This window comes from Saimiri boliviensis, chromosome 7 (genome assembly GCF_048565385.1).
Source record: "Saimiri boliviensis isolate mSaiBol1 chromosome 7, mSaiBol1.pri, whole genome shotgun sequence".
Lineage (NCBI taxonomy): Eukaryota > Metazoa > Chordata > Mammalia > Primates > Cebidae > Saimiri > Saimiri boliviensis.
The window spans coordinates 21216451-21238845 of record NC_133455.1 but is presented as its reverse complement, the minus strand read 5'-3'; the positions used below and the strand labels follow the sequence as shown (position 1 = coordinate 21238845).

The 22395-nt window shown below is 41.5% G+C and overlaps 1 protein-coding gene and 1 pseudogene across 8 annotated transcripts in view; one reads left to right on the top strand and one right to left on the bottom strand.

Annotated features, from left to right (window-relative positions):
* Positions 1–22395, bottom strand: part of TMEM116 (transmembrane protein 116) — a 144749-nt gene that overhangs the window by 91094 nt on the left and 31260 nt on the right. The window contains exon 2 of one of the 8 annotated variants that reach the window (XM_074402219.1): positions 21461–21611. The exons of 6 other annotated variants lie outside the window; for them this stretch is intronic. The gene's annotated coding sequence lies outside the window, so the exon portion shown is untranslated. Of the gene's footprint in view, positions 1–872; positions 974–21460; positions 21612–22395 lie in introns of all 8 variants that reach the window. One more of the 8 variants, XM_074402220.1, reaches the window with a different exon arrangement.
* On the top strand, positions 14427–16319 carry LOC104652066 (peroxisomal targeting signal 1 receptor pseudogene; annotated as a pseudogene).

Here is a 22395-nt window from a genome sequence, read left to right as displayed (position 1 = left end):
GTCATCTAATGGAATAAAAATATCTCAGAAGGGCCGGCCATGGTGGCTCACACCTGTAATCCCAGTACTTTGACAGGCCGAGGCGGGTGGATCACCTGAGGTCAGGAGTTCAAGACCAGCCTGACCAATATGGAGAAACCTTGTCTCTACTAAAAACACAAAATCAGCCAGGTGTGGTGGTGCATGCCTGTAATCCCAGCTACTGGGGAGGCTGAGGCAAGCGAATCACTTGAACCTGGGAGCAGAGGTTGCAGTGAGCCGAGATCTCGCCACTGCATTCCAGCCTGGGCAACAAGAGCAAAACTCCGTCTCAAAAAAAAAAAAAGACCATGGATCAGATTCCATTTTTCAGAGGCAGATGCTGTAGTGTAGACAAAGCCTTCTGCTCCAAATATCTGGCACTGCACCATCTTTACTGGTTGGCTGAATTCACAAAAGAAATAGCACTTGGAAAACACCACATCTCAGCCTGTTAATCAAAAACCAAAATTACATAACAACATTTTGGTCAACAGCAGACCACATATAAGACAATGGCCCCATAAGATTATAATGCTCTGTTTTTTTTTAACCATACCTTTTCTATGTCTAGATTGTATTACAATGGCCTATAGTATTCAATACAGTAATATGTTGTTTAGGTTTGTAGCCTAGGAGCTGGAGGCTATCCCATATAGCTTAGGTGTATACTGATAGGTTATCTCATCTAGATTTGCCTAAGTGCACTCTACATAGTCACACAATGATGAAATTGCCTAATGCTGCATTTTCAGAATGTATCACTGTCGTTAAAGGGTGCATGACTGTATTTCTTATGGCTTAGTTCTCAATTTCGCTTTGCTTCTCAGGTAAGTACCAGAATTAAACACTACCTCTGGGTAAATGATTGATTTCTTCTGTTCCAGTTCAGTGAAGTGGCACAAGGGTGCTCCATCTGTACTGAGCCAGTTTGCTGTGATCAGCTCTGGGTTTCCTATAAAAAAAACTCTTTTCACTATCTGAATCAGGCAGGAACTCAGTAACTTCATCCACAAAATAAAGTTACAATATAAGAGGTGAACAAACCTGGTTCTAATTTGTATCCCATGTATAACCCAGCGGAGAATGAAAAGCTCAAAAAAAGTATTAGTATGTCCCGAAGCTTTAGCATCCTAAACCTGAAAAGGACATTAAAAAACCATTTAGTGCCGGGCGCGGTGGCTCAAGCCTGTAATCCCAGCACTTTGGGAGGCCGAGGCGGGTGGATCACGAGGTCAACAGATCGAGACCATCCTGGTCAACACGGTGAAACCCCGTCTCTACTAAAAATACAAAAAATTAGCTGGGCATGGTGGCGCGTGCCTATAATCCCAGCTACTCAGGAGGCTGAGGCAGGAGAATTGCCTGAACTCAGGAGGCGGAGGTTGCGGTGAGCCGAGATCGCGCCATTGCACTCCAGCCTGGGTAACAAGAGCGAAACTCCATCTCAAAAAAAAAAAAAAAAAAAAAAACCATTTAGTGTAATAATTTCCAAATGCCAGTTCAGAAATTAATGCTGATTCCTGATATTGGTCTAAGAAAGGCTTTGAAAAATAGAGGCAATAAAATACATTTTTCATATGGTTAAATTTAGTAATTTAAAGAACTACCAATTATTCTGATATTATTTTTTGCCAAGTTTTTTGGTCTCAAATGTCATTTCTTTTATGAATTTAGATGGTAGTTATGGTAGTTGTCTTTAAATGTTCTTAAGTTAGCAAAACATAAACTTGGCAACATTAAAACAACTCCCACTTGTTTTTAGTTTTACTCATTTCTTTTTTTTTTTGAGACCAAGTTTCGCTCTTGTTACCCAGGCTGGAGTGCAATGGCACGATCTCGGCTCACTGCAACCTCCGCCTCCTGGGTTCAGGCAATTCTCCTGCCTCAGCCTCCTGAGTAGCTGGGATTACAGGCACACGCCACCATGCCCAGCTAATTTTTTGTATTTTTAGCAGAGACGGGGTTTCACCATGTTGACCAGGATGGTCTCGATCTCTTGACCTCGTGATCCACCCGCCTCAGCCTCCCAAAGTGCTGGGATCACAGGCGTGAGCCACCGCGCCCGGCCAGTTTTACTCATTTCTAAAATTCTGAAGTCTAGGACCCACTGAACTACTTCTCTACTATATCACCTGAATTTCAGGTTAAAAAAAAAGGTAAATCCGTTCACACAGATGACAATTATGAATATATTTGATAAGGAAACACCAAAGTGATCCTAAGAATTTATTCTCATCAACAATCCTCAAGATTTCTACCCAAACCAAATTTTTTTCCTGCTACTTCTTAAGTTCATTCTCTTAATTCTGCTTCTGTGAAAATGATTAACAACTGCTAACCATATTCCAAAGTGTGGCAACAGTGTACAATTAAGCAAAGATTTCTTTTCCTTTGTCTTTTCTTTTGTTTTGAGGCAGGGTCTTGCTATGTTACCCAGGGTGAAGCATAGTGGCAGAATCACAGCTCACTGCAGCCTTGACCTCCTAGGCTCAAGTGATCCTCTCACTTCAGCCTCCTGAGTAGCTGGGACTACAGGTGTGCACCACCATGCCCAGCTAATTAAAACAAAATCTTTTATTGTAGAGACAGGGATCTCACTATGTCACCAAGGCTGGTATTGAACCCCTGGATTCCAGTGATCCTCCCCACTCAGCCTCCCAAAGTGCTGAGATTACAGACACGAAGCCACCATGCCCAGCTAAAGAGCAGAGTTTTTCTAAAAGGGCTTTTCTGTTCAAAGACTGGAACTAGGAATCTAGATTCAGAAACTTGAATATCTTGTTTGTTTAAATCAAGTGACTGATTCTCTTTCTTTACTGTGACTCTCCAAAAGTCTAGGACCTCTTCATCTGCTTGTATAATCTAGAAAAGGTCCTGCCTCCTCATACCCGCAATTTTTTTCCTCAAGAACTGGCTACAGAAGAATTCTGAAAAGTAGAGATATTTCATCTAAACTGATCAAATTACAGAAGTAGGAGAAAGGAAAGAAAGGTGAATTTTTATTTTTCACTTGTATATCCTTTTTTGGTATTTTAACTTACATAGTGAACAACACACCAAATTTTTTTAATACAGAAAAAGTAAAAATACTCTATTTATAAGGAGAGTACATATTTCTGTCTTGGTCTCCAGATCTCTAAAGAGTATTAAACTAGCTACCAGAATGCTCCAGTAACATGAATAGAGTCAAGTTTGGGTTTTTCATTGGAATAACAAAATATGTAATTATAACATCTGATGCACAGCTCTAAAGTGGAAGGAAACAGGAAGTATTTTTAAACAATTCTTACTAATTGGGTGCAAAGGTGAAGATTAGGCCATAAAGATACATTTAAGGAAGCAGAGCACAGTGGCTCACAACTCCAATCCCAGAACTTTGGGAGGCTGAGGTGGGTGGATCACTTGAGGTCAGGAGTTCAGGACCAGCCTGGCCAACACGGTGAAACCCCATCTCTACTAAAAAAAAAAATACAAAAAATTAGCCTTAGCCAGGCATGGTGGTGTATGCCTGTAGTCCCAGCTACTCCAGAGACTAAGGCAGAAAACTTGCTTGAACTTGGGACGTGGAGGTTGTAGTGAGCTGAGATCACGCCACTGCACTCCAGCCTAAGTGAAAGAGTGAGAGTTTGTCTCAAAAAAAAATAAAAATAAACAATAAAAAAATTTAAAAAGATCCATTTAAAACATTGTCATCTTTATTTGTCTAAGAAGGAATCTGAGGGCTGGGCATAGTGGCTCATACCTGTAATCCCAGCACTTTAGGAGGCTTGAGGCAGGCTGATCACCTGAGGTCAGGAGTTTGAGACCAGCCTGACCATTGTGGCGAAACCTTATCTCCACTACAAAAATTAGCCAGGTGTGGTGGTATGCTCTTGTAATCCTAGCTACTTGGGAGGCTGAGGAAGGAGAATTGCTTGAGCCTGGAAGGCAAAGTTTGCAGTGATCCAAGATTACACCGTGGCACTCCAGCCTACGTGATAGAGGAAGACTCCATCTCAAAAAAAAAAAAAAAACCACACACACACACACACACACACACACACACAAAGAAGAAATTTAGATATGGCACCAGACTTAAGGTGATCTCTTGAAGGACTTAAAAACTACTATAGGAAACTTTGATTCTATAAAACTGACACCTGAGTGTGTTGTCAACTTAAACAGGTCAGTAGCAATAGGATAATCAGAAAATTAAGACAGTCTAGACAGGAAAATGTTTTCCTAAGGTCTGTGGAAAATTATATCTAAGCCAAACTTGGAATAGTCTTAGGACTTGGAACTACTCAGTTTTTAAAGGAGAATTGCCAGCTTCTTAGCATCGTAACTCTTAAAAGAGGTGTTAGACCACATAAAATGTGCCTCTGGTTTGATACTACCTAGATCTATTAACCTCTTGTTCAGGACACTTACTATTTCTCTTCTGATGACTTATATAGTTGAAGTTTTCTCTTCTCATAGCCTCTCTTGGGCTTGTACACTAAGAGTGCTCTAGCTGTACTGAGCCATCTCTCCTTCATGACCAGCTCTAAGTTTCCTACATCTAGTCAAAACATCTAGGACATCTTGGCCATTTCCAAACCAATTTTGGGAGAAAGAAGCTGTAATGCCTTAACAGACCAGCTTGGTCAGCCTATCTTGTCAGACAGAAGCTTATGCCTTATCAAATAGATCTCTCCAAAGGAAACTGCTTGAAGCCTTTCCAAACTATGCAATAAACTGGATCTACTTTCAAGACTAGGAAGAAGCCAAGCACAGTGGTTCACGCCTGTAATCCCAGCACTCTGTGAGGACAAGGTGGGTTGATCACAAGGTCAGGAGTTTGAGACCAGCCTGACCAACATGGTGAAACGCCATCTCTACTAAAAATACAAAAAATTAGCTGGGCTTGGTGGTGCGTACCTGTAATCTCAGCTACTAAGGCTGAGGCAGGAGAATCACTTGAACTCAGGAGATGGAGGTTGCAGTGAGTCTAGATTACATCACTGCACTCTAGCCTGGGCAGCAAGCCAGACATCATCTCAAAAAAAAGAAAAAAGACTAGAAAGAAACAGTCACGGCCGGGCGCGGTGGCTCAAGCCTGTAATCCCAGCACTTTGGGAGGCCGAGGCGGGTGGATCACAAGGTCGAGAGATCGAGACCAACCTGGTCAACATGGTGAAACCCCGTCTCTACTAAAAATACAAAAAATTAGCTGGGCATGGTGGCGCGTGCCTATAATCCCAGCTACTCAGGAGGCTGAGGCAGGAGAATTGCCTGAACCCAGGAGGCGGAGGTTGCGGTGAGCCGAGATCGTGCCATTGCACTCCAGCCTGGGTAACAAGAGCGAAACTCCGTCTCAAAAAAAAAAAAAAAAAAAAAAAAGAAAGAAAGAAAGAAACAGTCACTATTGATAGTACTTAGTTTAATGATCGTGATTCCCTTGCTCAGAGAAATCCATAAAAACATTCACAAAGAACCTTTAATTTTACAAAATCTGTGTACAGACATCTTACTAACGCTTTTTAAATCTGATGTAGATTAGAATGACAATAATGATTTTCGTTTTTAGAAAAAAAAACTAGACAAATATAAAAACAATTTCCTCAAAGTCATACAGATTCTTAACAAAATTTAAAATGAGAATTGAGGTCTCCTAAATCTAGCTGTAGTTCTTTTTTCACCATTGCTCTCCTAAAGTTGAATAAATGAACAAGTTACACTATTTCATTTGAATTGTGGACTTCAATTTAAAGGACGGAGCAAGTAAAACAGTGTTATTTTTTTTCCTCCAACCTGGCAGATTTATCAGAAGAAAAGACAATGAGGAATACTAAAACTTTTTTTAGTCTGGAAGTATACGGACATTTTTTCCTATTTTAAAGAATCATTTAGATACATATTTTAAATTATTTAAATAATATGAATCTGAGGTCTCCCAATTTCCCTGAATGTTCAAAAGCTGAAATACTTTTAGCATTTTATCTGTCCCTGAGCTTTAGTATAAAATTTGCACCTAGCAACTATAATAATAAACACCTGATATCAATCACAGTAATGACACAATGATACAAGGCCTTTTTTCCATAGGTGGGAAAAAAAAATACACTTTATAAAAACAAACTGGGACTTCCACTTCTGGCCAAGATGGAGTGACAGAACTGTATTTACTCTCCTAGCAAACAAACAAAAATCAGACAAAACATCTGAAACAATGGTTTTCAAGACACCAGACATCAGACAACAAAGGGCAATGATCTCAGAGAGAAGAGAAACAAATAAAATGAACCCTTTAACTGCCCTATCTGACCTCCCAGAAAAAGTTTTTATGCCACAGTACAGGAAATGGAAACTGAGGGAGGCCTGGTGGACTCTCTGGGTTGAGGAAACAGAACTGAGATCCAAGGAGACCAAGGTAGCTAGAATTCATTGGAAAGAATGCTGAAGGGAAAAAAAAAAAAAAAAAGCTTCACAGAGAACTTCATAGATTTGCAAAAGATCTGCCACAAGCATTTGGCCAATTACTAATTAGTACATGTGTCTAAATAAACTTCTCCGAGCTGAAGAAAGAATCATTGAAAGTATTAGACAGAACAGTTTCTGGAGTCCACACAGTGCCAACAATAGTGCCTGTTCTCATCACCAAGACTAGAAAAACTGATAATTCAACAGGGTATAGAGTACAGTACTCAGGAAGGTCTTGCCTCAATAATGAGAAATAATTATCCTGAGATTGAACATTATTCTACATAACCTAACAAATTATAATACTAAGACCTGAATGATTCAAACTATTTCCAAGTAATTTAACTGCATCCAAGGATACAATGCAAGAATAGTTATGGTAATACTAAAATATCTGGCACCCAAAAAGATAAAATTCGGAATGTCTGGCATTCAATAGAGAATTATCAGTCATACAAAGAAAAAGGAAACATGACCTATACTAAAGAGAATAATAAATCAATTGAAACCTACCCAAGACTGAAACAGATATTAGAACTAGCAGTAAAGGACAATAAAACAGTCATCATAACTACATTCCATCTTTTCAGTAAGTTGAGACACGGAAGAAATATATTTTTAAAAGACATCTACATTAGGCCAGGTGCAGTGCCTCATGCCTGTAATCCCAGCATCTGGAAGGCCAAGGTGGGTGGATAACCTAAGGTGAGGAGTTCGAGACTAGCCTGACCAAAATTGTGAAACCCCGTCTCTCCTAAAAATACGAAAATTAGCTGGGTGTAATGGCGGGTGCCTGTAATCCCAGCTACTCAGGAGGCTGAGACAAAAGAATCGCTTGAACCTAGGAGGTGGAGGTTGTAGTGAGCCAAGATTGTGCATGCCACTGCACTCCAATCTGGGTGACAGAGGAAGACTCTACCTCAAAAAAAAAAAAAAAAGAAAGAAAGAAAGAAAAAAGAAAAGAAAGAAAATAGCTGGGCCACAGTGGCTCACGCCTGTAATTCTAACACTCTGAGAGGCCAACACGGGGTGATCACCTGAGGTCAGGAGTTCAAGGCCAGTCCAACCAACATGGAGAAACATCATCTCCACTACAAATACAAAATTAGCCCTGCATGGTGGCACATGCCTATAGTCCCCGCTACTCGGGAGGCTGAGACGGCAGAATCACTTGAACCCAAGAGGCAGACGTTGAGGTGAGCCAAGATGGTGCCATTATCCACTCCGGCCTGGGCAACAAGAGTGAAATCCATTTAAAAAAAAATAATAATCTACATTAAACTGCTAGAGATAAAAACCACAGTGGAAGTACAATGGATATATATATATATATATATATTTTTTTTTTTGGAGACAGTTTCACTCTGTTGCCCAGGCTGGAGTGCAGTGTTGCAATATCAGCTCACAGCAACCTCCATTTCCTGGGTTCAAGTGATTCTCCTGCCTCAGCCACCCAAATAGTTGATACTACCTGGGCACACCATAGGTGTGTGCCACCATGCCTGGCTAATTTTTATATTTTTCAGTAGAGATGAAGTTTTACCATGTTGGCCAGACTGGTCTTAAACTCTTGACCTCAACTGATCCACCCACCTCAGTCTCCCAAAATTCAGGGATTACAGGTGGGAGCCACTGGGCCTGGCCTGAGACTTTTTTTTAAATCTCTAAATGAGATTAAGGAGAGATAAGACATTGCAGAAGAAAAATCAATGAACTGGAAAGTGTAGCAATAGAAAATATCCAAAATGGTAGTATGGGTGTGGTGGCTCATGCCTGTAATCCCAGCACTTTGGGAAGACAGGGCAGGCAGATCACTTAAGATCAGGAGTTCAAGACCAGCCTGGCCAACATGGTGAAACCCCATCTCTACTAAAAATAGAAAAAATTTTAGTAGGCTGGGTGTGGGAGTGGGTGCCTGTAATCCCAGCTACTTGGGAGGCTGAGGCATGAGAATCACTTGAAACCGGGAGGCAGGGGTTGCAGTGAGCAAAGATCATGCCATTGCACGATAGCCCGGGTGACAGAGCATGACTCCATCTCCCCCAGCAACCAAAAAAGAAAATATCCAAAATGGAAAACATTGGGGGGAAAAGCATGCAAAACTGCAAAAAGCACTGGCAAATTGTGAGAAATCCTAATACCTGGGTAATAAAAGACCTGAAAGCAGTATAAGTGGTGGCAACAAGAAAAACATTTCTTCAAAATATGTGAAGAAATAATGGCCCCAAAGTTTCCAAATCTGATGAAGACCCATTGATTCAAAAAAACCAATTAATCAAAAGAACAAGAAATATAAAGAAAACAGTATCAAGGCATATCATAATCAAATGGTTCATTTAAAAAAAAAAAAAAAAAAAAAAGCATAAAAGTAGCCAGAGAAAAAAAGGACATGTTATGCACAGAGGAATAATAATAAGGATAATATCAGATTTCCTGTTGAAAACAATGCAAGCAAAAAGTGGAGTAACATGTTTATATTAACTTCTGTCAACCTAGAGGCCGGGCGTGGTGGCTCAAGCCTGTAATCCCAGCACTTTGGGAGGCCGAGGCGGGTGGATCACGAGGTCAAGAGATCGAGACCATCCTGGTCAACATGGTGAAACCCCGTCTCTACTAAAAATACAAAAAAATTAGCTGGGCATGGTGGCACGTGCCTGTAATCCCAGCTACTCAGGAGGCTGAGGCAGGAGAACTGCTTGAACCCAGGAGGTGGAGGTTGCGGTGAGCCGAGATGGCGCCATTGCACTCCAGCCTGGGTAACAAGAGCGAAACTCCGTCTCAAAAAAAAAAAAAAAAAAAGAAAGAAAAAGACCTAAACAATTTGCCAAATATACCTTGTTCATGGGTCAGAAAACTAAATATTAGGCCGGGCGCGGTGGCTCAAGCCTGTAATCCCAGCACTTTGGGAGGCCGAGGCGGGTGGATCACGAGGTCGAGAGATCGAGACCATCCTGGTCAACATGGTGAAACCCCGTCTCTACTAAAAATACAAAAAATTAGCTGGGCATGGTGGCGTGTGCCTGTAATCCCAGCTACTCAGGAGGCTGAGGCAGGAGAATTGCCTGAACTCAGGAGGCGGAGGTTGCGGTGAGCCGAGATCGCGCCATTGCACTCCAGCCTGGGTAACAAGAGCGAAACTCCGTCTCAAAAAAAAAAAAAAAAAAAAAGAAAACTAAATATTGTGGGAGTTTTTTTGTTTTGTTTTGTTTTGTTTTTTTGCCTTGCTATTTTTTTTTGGTATTTTTAGTAGAGACGGGGTTTCACCATGTTGAGCAGGATGGTCTCGATCTGTTGACCTCATGATCCACCCACCTCGGCCTCCCAAAGTGCCGGGATTACAGGCTTGAGCCACTGCGCCCGGCCTTAAATATTGTTAAGATGTCACATCTCTCCAAACTGATATATAGATTCAACATAATCCCAATTAAAATCTCAGCAGACATTTCTGTAGGAACTGACAAGCAAAATCTTTTTTTTTTTTTTTTTTTTTTTTGAGACAGAGTCTGGCTCTCCCACCCAGGCTGGAGTGCAGTGGAAAGATCAGGGTTCACTGTAGCCTCAACCTCCTGGGCTTACATGATCCTCCCTGAATACTCTGTTATAAGGTACCTGCATTACCAATGAAACAATATAGTATTGTTTTAAAGTTAACTTAGATTAGTAAATGTGTAAGGCAAACTCTCAAGCAGTAACTAAAAATTATACTTAAAAATGAAGTATAATTGATATGCTAAGAAAAGAGAGAAGATAGAATAATATTTAAAATGCTCAAAACCAGAAAAAGAAAAAAATAGGAAGATAAAGAACAGATATAACAAATAGCAAACAGATATTAATCCAACTATATCAATAATTGCTTTCAATATGATCTAAATAAACCAATAAAAATACAGTGACTGTTAGAGTGGATTTTAAAAAACCCAACTATATGTTGTCTACAAAAAACCCACTTGAATATAAAGTCACAGATAGGTTAAACGAGGATATACAGAGATATACCACATGTTATGCACTGAATGTTTGTGTCCCTCAAAATTTATATGTTGAAATCCTAACCCCATGAGGTATTTAGAAGGTGGGGCTTTTGGGAGGCAATTAGCTTTTAAGGGTGGAGCCTTCACAAATGAGATTAGTGCCCTTATAAAAAGACACGAGAGGGCTTGCTTTCTCTCTCTTCTCTCCACCATGTTAGGACACCATAAGAAAACAGCCATCTGCAAACCAGGAAGTAGGCTCTTTCCAGACACCAGATCTGCTGATATCTTAACCTTGGACCTTCCAGCCTCTAGAACTATGAGGAATAAATGTCTGTGGTTTAAGTCACACACTGTATGGTAATTTGTTATAGCTGCCTGAACTAAAACACCATGCAGACAATAATATAGTCAACTGAACTTTGATAAAGGATCAAAAGCAATTCACTGGAGAAAGTATAATCTTTTCAACAAACAGTGTTAGACTTAGACATCCATATGCAAAAATAAGATCTTACACCTGTCACAAAACTTAATTCAAGATGGATCCCAGATTTAAATGTAAAACACAAAACTTCTATAAAACATCTAGAAGATAACATAGGAGAAAATCTAGATGACCTTGGGTCACCTAGATCCATGATCCATAAAAGAAAAAATGGATGAGTGGGACATCATTGGAAAGCAGGTATTCAAAAGAATACATGTACACATGTTCATAGCAGCGCTATTTTCACCAAAAGGTGAAAACAACCATCATGTTTATGAATGGATGAATAAATTGTACATACCTACAATACACATACACAATGGAATATTATTTATGCAAGGGAATGAAGTACTGATATATCCTACAATGTGGATGAACCTCCAAAACACTGTGCTAAGTGAAAGAAGCCAGACATAAAACATTACACATATTGTATGATTCCATTTATAGTAAATGCCCAGAATACAGAAACAGAAGACAGAAAGCAGGCTGGTGGGGGAGGAGAAGTAACCTCTTAATGGGTACAGGGTTTCCTTTGAGGGTAATAAAAATGTTTTGGAACTACATAAAGCTGGTGGTTGAACAACACTGTGAATATGCTAAACGCTGCTCAACTGTTCACTTAAAAAGTTGTTATATAAATTTTACCTCATTCAAAAAAAATTTAAATCTATTTTGCAGAAAACCCTGTTAAAGGAATAAAAAGACAAGACACAGACTGGAGGAAAACATTTCCAAAATATATTTGATTGAGGAACTGCATCCACAATACACAAATAACTCATAAACAGTCTGGCAATTTCTTTCCTCTCTTTTTATTTGAGATGGAGTCTCAAACTGTTGCCTAGGCTGTAGTGCAGTGGAACAATCTCAGCTCACTGCAATCTCTGCCTCCTAGGTTCAAGCAATTCTCCTGCCTCAGCCTCCTGAGTAGCTGGGACTATAGGCATGTGCCACCACGCCCAACTAATTTTGTTGTATTTTTAGTAGAGACGGGGTTTCACCATGTTGGACAGGATGGTCTCGATCTCCTGACCTTGTGATCCACCCACCTCGGCCTCCCTAAGTGGTACGATTACAGGCGTGAGCCACTGCACCAGGCCCCATTATTATTATTTTTTTTTTGAGATGGGAGTTTTGCTCTTGTTGCCCAGACTAGAGTGCAATGGCATCATCTCGGCTCTCTGCAACCTCCGCCTCCCAGGTTCAAGCGATTCTGCCTCAGCCTCCTGAGTAGCTGGGATTATAGGCATGCACCACTACACCTGACTAATTTTGTATTTTTAGTAGAGACAGGCTTTCTCCATATTGGTCAGGTTGGTCTTGAACTCCTGACTTAGGTGATCCACCCACCTCGGCCTCACAGAGTGCAGGATTACAGGTGTGAGCCACCATGCCTGGCCACAATTTCTTACAAAGCCAAACATAGGCTTACTATATAATCCAGCAGTCATCCTCCCAGCTATTTCCCCAGTTGAACTGAAAACTTATATCCACCCAAAAACCTGTATACTAATAAAGAAGCATTATTTATAATTGCCCAAAACAGAGGCAACCAAGATGTCCCACAATGGTGAAAGAATTTTTAAAAACTGATAAATCCATACAACAAATAAAAAGAAATGAGCTATTAAGACACTAAAAGACCGCCAGGCGCAGTGGAATATGCCTGTAGTCCCAGCTACTCAGGAGCTGAGGTGGGTGGATGGCTTGAGCCCAGGAGTTCTGGGCTGTAGTGTGCTATGCCAGTCGCGTGTCTGCACTAAGTTCGACATCAATATGGTGACCTCCCGGGAGCAGGGGACCACCAGGTTGCCTAAGGAGGGGTGAACTGGCCCAGGTCGGAAACAGAGCAGGTCAAAACTCCTGTGCTGATCAGTAGTGAGATCGTGCCTGTGAATAGCCATTGCACTCCAGCCTGGGCAACACAGCAAAACCCCGTCTCTAAATAAATAAATAAAATAAAATAAAGCCACTAAAAGATCTGGAGAATCTTAAATACATATTGCTAAGTGAAAAGTGAATCTGACAAGACTATACACCATATGATTCCAACTACATGACATTCTGGAGAAGGCAAAACTATAGAAACCATAAATATATCACTGAGTTGCCAAAGAAAGGGAGAGTGCAAGGAAGATGAATAGATGAATAAAAAACTTTAGGACTGTGAAAGTATTCTGGATGATACTATAATGGTGAATACATGACAGTATGAAAAGCCACAGAACTGCACAACACAAAGACTGAAACTTAGTGTAAACTGTTGACTTCAGTGAACAATAATGTATCAATATGGGTTCATTAATGTACCATACTAAAGCAAAATGATAATAGGGGAAACTTTGGGAACTAGAAAGGTGGTAGGTATCTGGGAACTGTGTACTATTTGCCCAATTATTCTGTAAATGTAAAACTGTTCTAAACATAAAGTCTATTTTCAAAACCAGCATGATATTTACATAGAGATAAAAAATACATCAGCCTGGTGCAGTGGCTCATGCCTATAATCTCAGCACTTTGGAAGACTGAGGTGGGCAGATCACATGAGCACAGGGGTTTGAGACCCGCCTGAGCAATATGGTAAAACCTCCTCTCCACAAAAAATACAAAAATTAACTGGGCATGGCAGTGTGCACCTGTAGTCCCAGCTACTCTGGAGCTGAGGTGGTAGGATCACTTGAGTCCAGCAGGTTGAGGCTGCAGTGAGCAGTGATTGTGCCACTGCTGGGTAACAGAGCAAGACACTGTACGCCTCCCCACCAAAAAAAAGAAAGAAAGAAAGAAAGTAAAAAAAAGAAAAGAAAAAAGAAACTTATGAAATTGTATACTTTAAATATTTGCAATTATACCTCAATTAAGCTGTTTAAAAAAACAGAGTACCATCCCAGAAAATGATGAAGTACAGAACTCCAAAAATCTATCCTTCCACTAAAACAACCCTTAAGCTAGATAAAAACCAGTCAAAATCAACTTTTTTTGAGCTCTAGAATCTAATCAAAATTTTACAAAATCCAGGGGAATGCTTAGTGAAGAAAGACATGGTAAATTTTGGTAAGAGAGTGTTATGGCATTTTTATTTACCTGCCTTACCATCCACAACTCCCTAATTCAATGACAGCTGTGGAGATAGCAGTCTGCATTCCTGGTGCAGGTTGTTGGTGCCACAGGGATCAGTATGGATCTTATTCTCAAATAATTGTAGCTATGTGTTTTGGTGTGTCTGATCCTTCCCTGCAGGATCAACATAGGGGACTGCTTTTATTTCATCCACCTTGGAGTTTTCTCAGAACAGGAGTGATCTCCAAGACAGCTTATGTCAAAAGCATTTAAAGGCAAATATGTTAGCCACAGCCTTTTGAGGTAAGGGATAATAGGTCAAACAGCAGAGAGAACCAAAAGGTTGGGAAAGAGGCTGGGGAAGGAAACACACTTGGAAATAAGAACTCTAGGCCCGCACCTGGTGCCCGGCGGGTTGTGCAGCACGAGGCGGGGCGCGGCGAGAGCTGGCAGTCACCATGACAATGCGGGAGCTGGTGGGGGCCGATTGCGGGGGTGCCAACTCGCTCAAGAAGCTGGCCAGGCACTTCACCCAAGACAAGGCCCTTCGGCAGGAGGGATTGAGGCCTGGCCCCTGGCCCCCCGGAGCTCCAGCCTCTGAGGCAGTCTCCAAGCCTTTGGGAGTAGCTTCTGAAGATGAGTTGGTGGCTGAATTCCTGCAGGACCAGATGCACCCCTTTTGTCTCATGCCCCTCAGACCTTCAAGATGGATGACCTCCTGGCTGAGATGCAGCAGACTGAACAGTCAAACTTCCACCGGGCTCCCCAGAGAGCCCCTGGTGTGGCAGACTTGGCCTTGTCTGAAAACTGGGCCCAGGAGTTTCTTGCAGCTGGAGACACTGTGAACGTAACTCAGGATTATAATGAGACTGAGTGGTCACAGGAATTCATCTCTGAAGTTACAGACCCCTTTGTGTCCCCCACTCGCTGGGCTGAGGAATACTTGGAGCAATCAGATGAAAAACTGTGGCTGGGAGAGCCCGAGGGAACAGCCTCCACTCGCTGGTGTGATGAATATCATCCTGAGGAGGATCTGCAGCACATGGCCAGTGACTTTGTGGCCAAAGTGGATGACCCCAAATTGGCTAATTCTGAGGGTACATCAGATGCCTGGGTTGACCAGTTCACATGACCAGTAAACACATCTGCCCTTGATATGGAGTTTGAAAAAGCCAAGTCAGCTATAGAGTCTGATGTCAATTTCTGGGACAAGTTGCAGGCAGAGTTGGAGGAGATGGCAAAACGGGATGCTGAAGCTCACCCCTGGCTTTCTGACTATGATGACTTTACGTCAGCTACCTATGATAAGGTTTGAGGAGAAGAACCCCTTGCGTGATCACCCTCAACCTTTTGAAGGGCTGTGGCAACTTCAGGAGGCGGACCTGCCAAATGCTGTGCTGCTTTTTGAGGCAGCTGTGCAGCAGGATCCTAAGCACATGGAAGCTTGGCAGTATCTGGGTACCACCCAGGCAGAAAATGAACAAGAACTATTAGCCATCAGTGCATTGCAGAGGTGTCTGGAGCTAAAGCCAGATAACCAGACAGCACTGATGGCGCTGGCCGTGAGCTTCATCAATGAGTCCCTGCAGTGACAGGCCTGTGAAACCCTGCGGGACTGGCTGTGCTACACACCATGCCCATCTGGTGACACCTGCTGAAGAAGGGGCTGGTGGGGCAGGACTGAGCCCCGGCAAGCATAACCTGGGGTCTCTGTTGTCTGACTCCCTATTTCTTGAAGTGAAAGAGCTCTTCCTGGCAGCTGTGCAGCTGGACCCTACCTCCATTAACCCTGATGTGCAGTGTGGCTTGGGAATCCTTTTCAACCTGAGTGGGGAGTAAGACAAGGCCGTGGACTGCTTCACAGCTGCACTCAGTGTTCGTCCCAATGACTATTTGCTGTGGAATAAGCTAGGGGCCACCTTGGCCAATGGAAATGAAAGTGAAGAAGCAGTAGCTGCATACTGCTGGGCCCTCGAACTCCAGCCTGGCTATATCCAGTCCCGCTATAACCTGGGCATCAACTGCATCAACCTTGGAGCTCACCAGGAGGTTGTGGAGCACTTTCTGGAGGCCTTGAACATGCAGAGGAAAAGCCGGAGCCCTCAGGGTGAAGGAGGCACTATGTCGGAGAACATCTGGAGCACCCTGCGTTTGGATTGTCTATGTTAGGCCAGAGCGATGCCTATGGTGCAGCTGATGCCCGGGATCTGTCCACCCTCCTAACTGTTTGGCCTGCCCCAGTGACAATGGGATGGCTGCCCTGTGAGTGTCCACCTGGAGGGGTCCCCATTCTGGATGTGATTCCTCCTCCCCCTACCAAGGGGGTAGGCTGATGACCATAAGCGGTACGGCCTTTCAGGAACTGCCTCAACGTAGGGGTGGCTAGTCTGTGTTCTAGTTCCTACATAATTGTAGGAAATGAGCTGCGTTATCTCTGAGTCTCTTGGTAATTCAAGGGCTGTAACATCCAGCTACAGATCTCTCTGCTCATCATGCCTTTTCTTGGTGCTGCTTCTTGGGTAGGACCCAACGATTTAGGGTAACTGTTGCCATCAGCTGCCATTTCTGATGGGATCTACCATATTTGTAATGTCTGTCCTTTCCCTCACTTTTACTGGGAATTGATAATAGTCCAGCTTCCTTGGGCAGTGTTAAGTAGGAGGCTCATTTGCTGTGCGCCTCTAATGATGATGGTCTGGGGTGGGACGTGCTAGGAGTTCCTCTGTTTGGCTGAATTGTTGATTTGGCTGAGCAGAGCTGAGTTTTGGTAGGAGTGTTCATAGTTCTGTTATTCTTGGATCTCTCCTGGCTGAGCTCTGATTCCCTGTGAGTACGATGCTGATGCAGTAATCCTGTGTCATCATCACAGTGGTCCTCAGGAGCTTCCAGGACCAATTGCTACAGAGTGTCTGGGTGTGTGGGGTTGGAGGATGGTTCACTTGTGAAAGGAGGCTGGGTGGGAGCAGGGAGGTGCTAGATCAGATGAGATCTAGGCTCTGTTCTGGAGAGTTGGGAGGACAGAGCAAGTGGGAAGGGAGTGTGGTGAGTGCAGCAAACCTTCCTCCTCTTAGAAGTACCTGTGAATGGGAATTGAGGTAACTCTTCTAGAAAGTTGGTTCAGAAATTGCAGTGTTGCAGATTTCTAGCAAATAGGTTCAGTGTTGCCATAAGCCTTTGATATATTTTTTGAAATGTTTCTAGGGGAGAGCATTGGAAAATCCCCTTCCCCCATCTTGTCTCCGGAAGGTGAAGATTGAAGGAAGATGAGGGAGCAGCTTGGATTCTTCTCAATTGTCTCCTGCATGGGGAGGTAATGACTGCTAAGCCTCTTGCCTAGTCTTCAGTAGCTAATGATCAGAGAGTTGTTTTTTTTTTAACTACCATGGTCCCAAGATTCCATCATGAAATTTATTTTTCTTTGTATGAATATGTGTAAATGATTTAAAAATAAAACTGTAAAATATTTGCACAAAGAAAAAAAATGAACTCTGAAAAACTCCTGCATTTAGTGTTCATAATAACCAAGATATGGAATAAACCTAAGTGTCCATCAATAGATGAATGGATAAAGAAAACGTGATATATATGCATAATGGAATACTATTCAGCCTTTAAAAGGAATAAAATCTTGTCATCAGTAACAACAGGATGAACTTGGAATATATTACCCTTACTGAAATAAGTCACACACAGAAAGACAAATACTGCATAATTTCACTTACATGTGAAATTATAAAAAGTTGAATTCATAAAAGTAGACAGTAGAATGGCAATTACCAGGAGCCAGGAGGTGGGGAAGAGGCATACTGGGGACACATTAGTCAAAGTATACAAAATTTCAGTTAGGAGAAAAAAGTTCAGGAGATCTATTGTACCACATGGTGACTATAGTTAATAATAGTATATACCTGAAAACTGCCAACAGAGTAGATTTTAGATGTTCTCACCACAGAAAAATGTTAAGTACGTGAGGTAATGGATATGTTGACTAGCATGATTTAGCCATTCCAAAATTTACACATATATTAAAACATTATGTTTTACATCATAAATGCATATAATTTTTATTTGTCAATTTAGAAAATCAATCAATAAGAAAGGTACATGTAGATATTAGTCAATCTAGAGGGCCATATGCATGTCCGAAGTAGACACATGCTCAGAAAAAAATCTACATTTGCACCTCCGATGGACATTCAGGCTTCATGCAAGTAGGAAGCAAAGGGTAAGGCAGATGTGTAAATGACCCAGCTAAGCACTGAAACAATGCCCCATTACAGAACCAATCTGCAGAGACCATAAGAGGTTTTTCTTTGTTAGTTTTTGTATGAGGAACCTAAGGAAATTTCTGACCAATCACAAGCTCAACACTAAGGTAATGATACTTCAGTGACTACACAAGGCAAAGAATACAGTCTTTAAAAATAATAGTTTAGGCTGGGCACAGTGACTCACACCTGTAATTCCACTTTGGGATTATACTTTGGGAGGCTGAGGCAGGAAGACCACTTGAGCACAAGAGTTCAAAACCACCCTATGCAACATAGTGAGATCTTGTCTCTCTAAAAAAAAAAAAAATTAGCTGGGGCTGGGCATGGTGGCTCACACCTGTAATCCCCAGAACTTTGGGAGGGCAAGGTGGGCAGATCACCTGAGGTCAGGAGTCCAAGACCTGCCTGATCAACATGGTGAAACCCCATCTCTATTAAAAGTACAAAAATTAGCGAGGTGTGGGGGCTTGTGCCTGTAATCCCAGCTACTTGGGAAGCGGAGGCAGGAGAATCACGTGGGCTCAGGAGGAGGAGATTGCAATGAGCCGAGATTATGCCACTGCACTCCAGTCTGGGCAACAGTACAAGACTCCATCTGAAAAAAAAAAAAAAATTAGCTGGGAATGGTGGCATGCACCTGTGGTCCCAGCTATTTCAGAGTCTGAGGTGGGAGGATTGCTTTAGCCCAGGAGATCGAAGTTGCAATGAGCAGTGATTGAACCACTGCACTCCAGCCTGGGAGACAGAGCAAGACCCTGTCTCAAACAAAAAACAATAATAATAATAATAGTTTAGAAATAGAAAATTGGAACAGATCTATAACTAGTAAGGAGATTTAATCAGTAATCAAAAAATTCCCCGAAACACAAAGCCTAGAACCAAACAGCTTTACTGGTAAATTCTATCAAACACTTAAAGAATAATTAGTACCGGGCCAGGCGCGGTGGCTCACGCCTGTAATCCCAGCATTTTGGGAGGCCGAGGCGGGTGGATCACGAGGTCAAGAGATCGAGACCATCCTGGTCAACATGCTGAAACCCCATCTCTACTAAAAATACAAAAAATTAGCTGGGCATGGTGGCACGTGCCTGTAATCCCAGCTACTCAGGAGGCTGAGGCAGAATTGCCTGAACCCAGGAGGCAGAGGTTGCGGTGAGCCAAGACAACACCATTGTACTCCAGGCTGGGTAACAAAAGTGAAACTCCGTCTCAAAAAAAAAAAAAAAAAAAGAATAATTAGTACCAATACCTTTCAAGTTATTCTAAAAACCTGAATAGGATGCAATGCTTCCCAACTCATTCTATGAGGCCAGCAAAACCCTGATACCAATGCCAGACAATGACACTACAAGAGGAGGACAGACCAATATCCCTGATGAATACTGTTACAAAAATCCTTAACAAAATAGTAGCAAACAAAATTCAACAGCACATTAAAAGGAGTATACACCATGACCAAATAGGAGCTATTCCTGGAATGAAAGGATGGTTCAACATACAAAAACCAATTAATATATCACATTAATAGAATTAAGAAAAAAACTATATGACTATCTGAATTAATGCAGAAAAGCATTTGACAAAATTCAATACCCTTTCATAATTAAAAAACAAACAAACAAAAAGAAACAAACTAGGAACAGAAGAAAACGACCTCAGCAAAATAAAGGCCAGTACATATATATGCTAGAGTACTATTAAGCCATAAAAAAAGTGAGATCTGGGGCCGGGCACGGTGACTCACGCCTGTAATCCCAGCACTTTGGGAGGCCGAGGCGGGTGGATCATGAGGTCAAGAGATAGAGACCATCCTGGTCAACATGGTGAAACCCCGTCTCTACTAAAAATACAAAAAAAATAGCGAGGCATGGTGGCGCGTGCCTGTAATCCCAGCTACTCAGGAGGCTGAGGCAGTAGAATTGCCTGAACCCAGGAGGTGGAGGATGCGGTGAGCGGAGATTGCGCCATTGCACTCCAGCCTGGATAACAAGAGTGAAACTCGGTCTCAAAAAAAAAAAAAGGTGAGATCTGTCATTTGCAGCAACATGGATGGAACTGGAGATAATTGTATTAAGTAAAATAAGCAAGGCACAGAAAGGCAGCCATCATGTGTTTGCACTTATTTGTAGAATCTAAAAATCAAAACAATTGAACTCATAGACATAAAGAGGAAGGATGAAGGATGGTACCAGAGGCTAAGAAGGGTAGTGGGAAAGTAGGAAGAAGGTGGAGATGGTTAATGCATACAAAAATATATATATAGTAATGGGTACAAAAATGTATATAGTTAGAATAAATAATACCTACTATTTGATAGCACAACAGGGTAACTATAGTCAACAATAACTTAATTGTACGTTTTAAAAGAACTAAAAGAGTGTCATTGTATTGTTTACAATACAAAGGATAAATGCTTGAGGGAATGGATAACTGCATTCTCCATGATGTGATTATTTGAGACTGCATGCCTGTATCAAAACATTTCATGTACCCCCATAGATATATATACTTACTACATATCCATGAAATTAAAAAGAAAATTTTAAGTGTAACCAATTTATAGTCTTCCTCCACCACAGGTATATAACAACTCCAAACTTATTATACATTTACCAATATTAAATCATTTCATAAGCAAAAATAAAACCAAAAAACATAATAAAGATCATATATGAAAAGCCCATAGATAACATCACACTTAATGATGAAAGACAAAGATTTTCTTCTAAGTTCACAACAAGGTGAGGAAGCCCACTTTCACCATTTCTATTCAACATCGTTTTGGAAGTCCTAGCTAGAGCAATTAAGCAAGAAAAAATAAAAGATAATTAAATTGAAGAGGAAGAAAAGAAACCATTTGTTTTCAGATGACACAAATTTTCTATATGTAGAAAACTCTACAGATTTACACACATACATACATGCAACTGTTCAAGCAAATAAGAGAATTTAGCCAAGCAGCTGGATACAAAATCAATATGCAAAAATCAGGTTCACTTCTATATATTAATGAACAATCCAAAAAAAAATTAAGAAAATAATTCCATTTACAGTATCATTAAAAACAATAAAATACTTAAGGATAAACTTAACTATGGAGGCAAAAGACTTGTACACTAAAAAGTATAAAACGTTGGTAAAAGAAATTAGAGAAGGCACCAATAAATGAAAAGATACCCATGTTCACAGATTGGAAGACTTACTATGGTATTTCTTGTTTGTTTGTTTTGTTTTTTTGAGACAGGGTCAGGCTCTATCACCCAGTGACAGTGCAGTGGAGTGCAGTGGCGGATTCATGGCTAACTGCAGCCTCAACCGGCTCAAGCAATTTTCCCATCCCGGCTTCCCAAGTAGCTGGAATTACAAGCACACGACACCACACCCCATTAATTTTTATATTTTTTGTAGAGGCAAAGCCTCGCCATGTTGCCCAGTCTGATCTCAAACTCCCGGGCTCAATCGATCTGCCTGCCTCAGCTTCCCAAAGTGTTGGGATTATAGGCATGAGCCACCACACCTGGCTGAAACATTGTTGTTAAGATGTTTAATACTACCCTAAGTGACCTACAGATTCAATGCAATCCTTATTAAAATCCCAACAACTTTTTTTTTTTGGCAGAAATAAACACCATACTAAAATTCATATTTTAGGGAACATAGGGAATCTCAAGGGACCCTAAACAGCTAAAACAATCTTGGAAAAAGAACAGGCCAGGCATGATGGCTCATGCCTGTATTCCTAGCACTTTGGGAGGTTGCAGTAGGAGGATCGCTTAAGCCCAGAGGTTTGAGACCATCCTGAGCAACACTGGAAGATCCTATCTCTACAAAAAAATAAAAAATTAAAAATTAAAAATTAGCCAGGTGTGGTGGCATGCACCTGTGGTCCTAGCTACTCAGGAGTCTGAGGCAGGAGGCTCACTTGAGCCCAGAAGGTTGAGGCTGCAGTGAGCCAAGATCATGCCACTGCGTTCCAGCCTGTCTCATAAAGAAAAAAGAACAAAAAGTTGGAGGACTCACACTTTTCAGTTTCATAAAGACCTAATGGATAGGACTTAAAAGCCCAGAAATAAATCCTACATATATAATCAAATGATTTAGGTTTTTTTTGTTTTTGTTTGAGACAGAGTTTCATTCT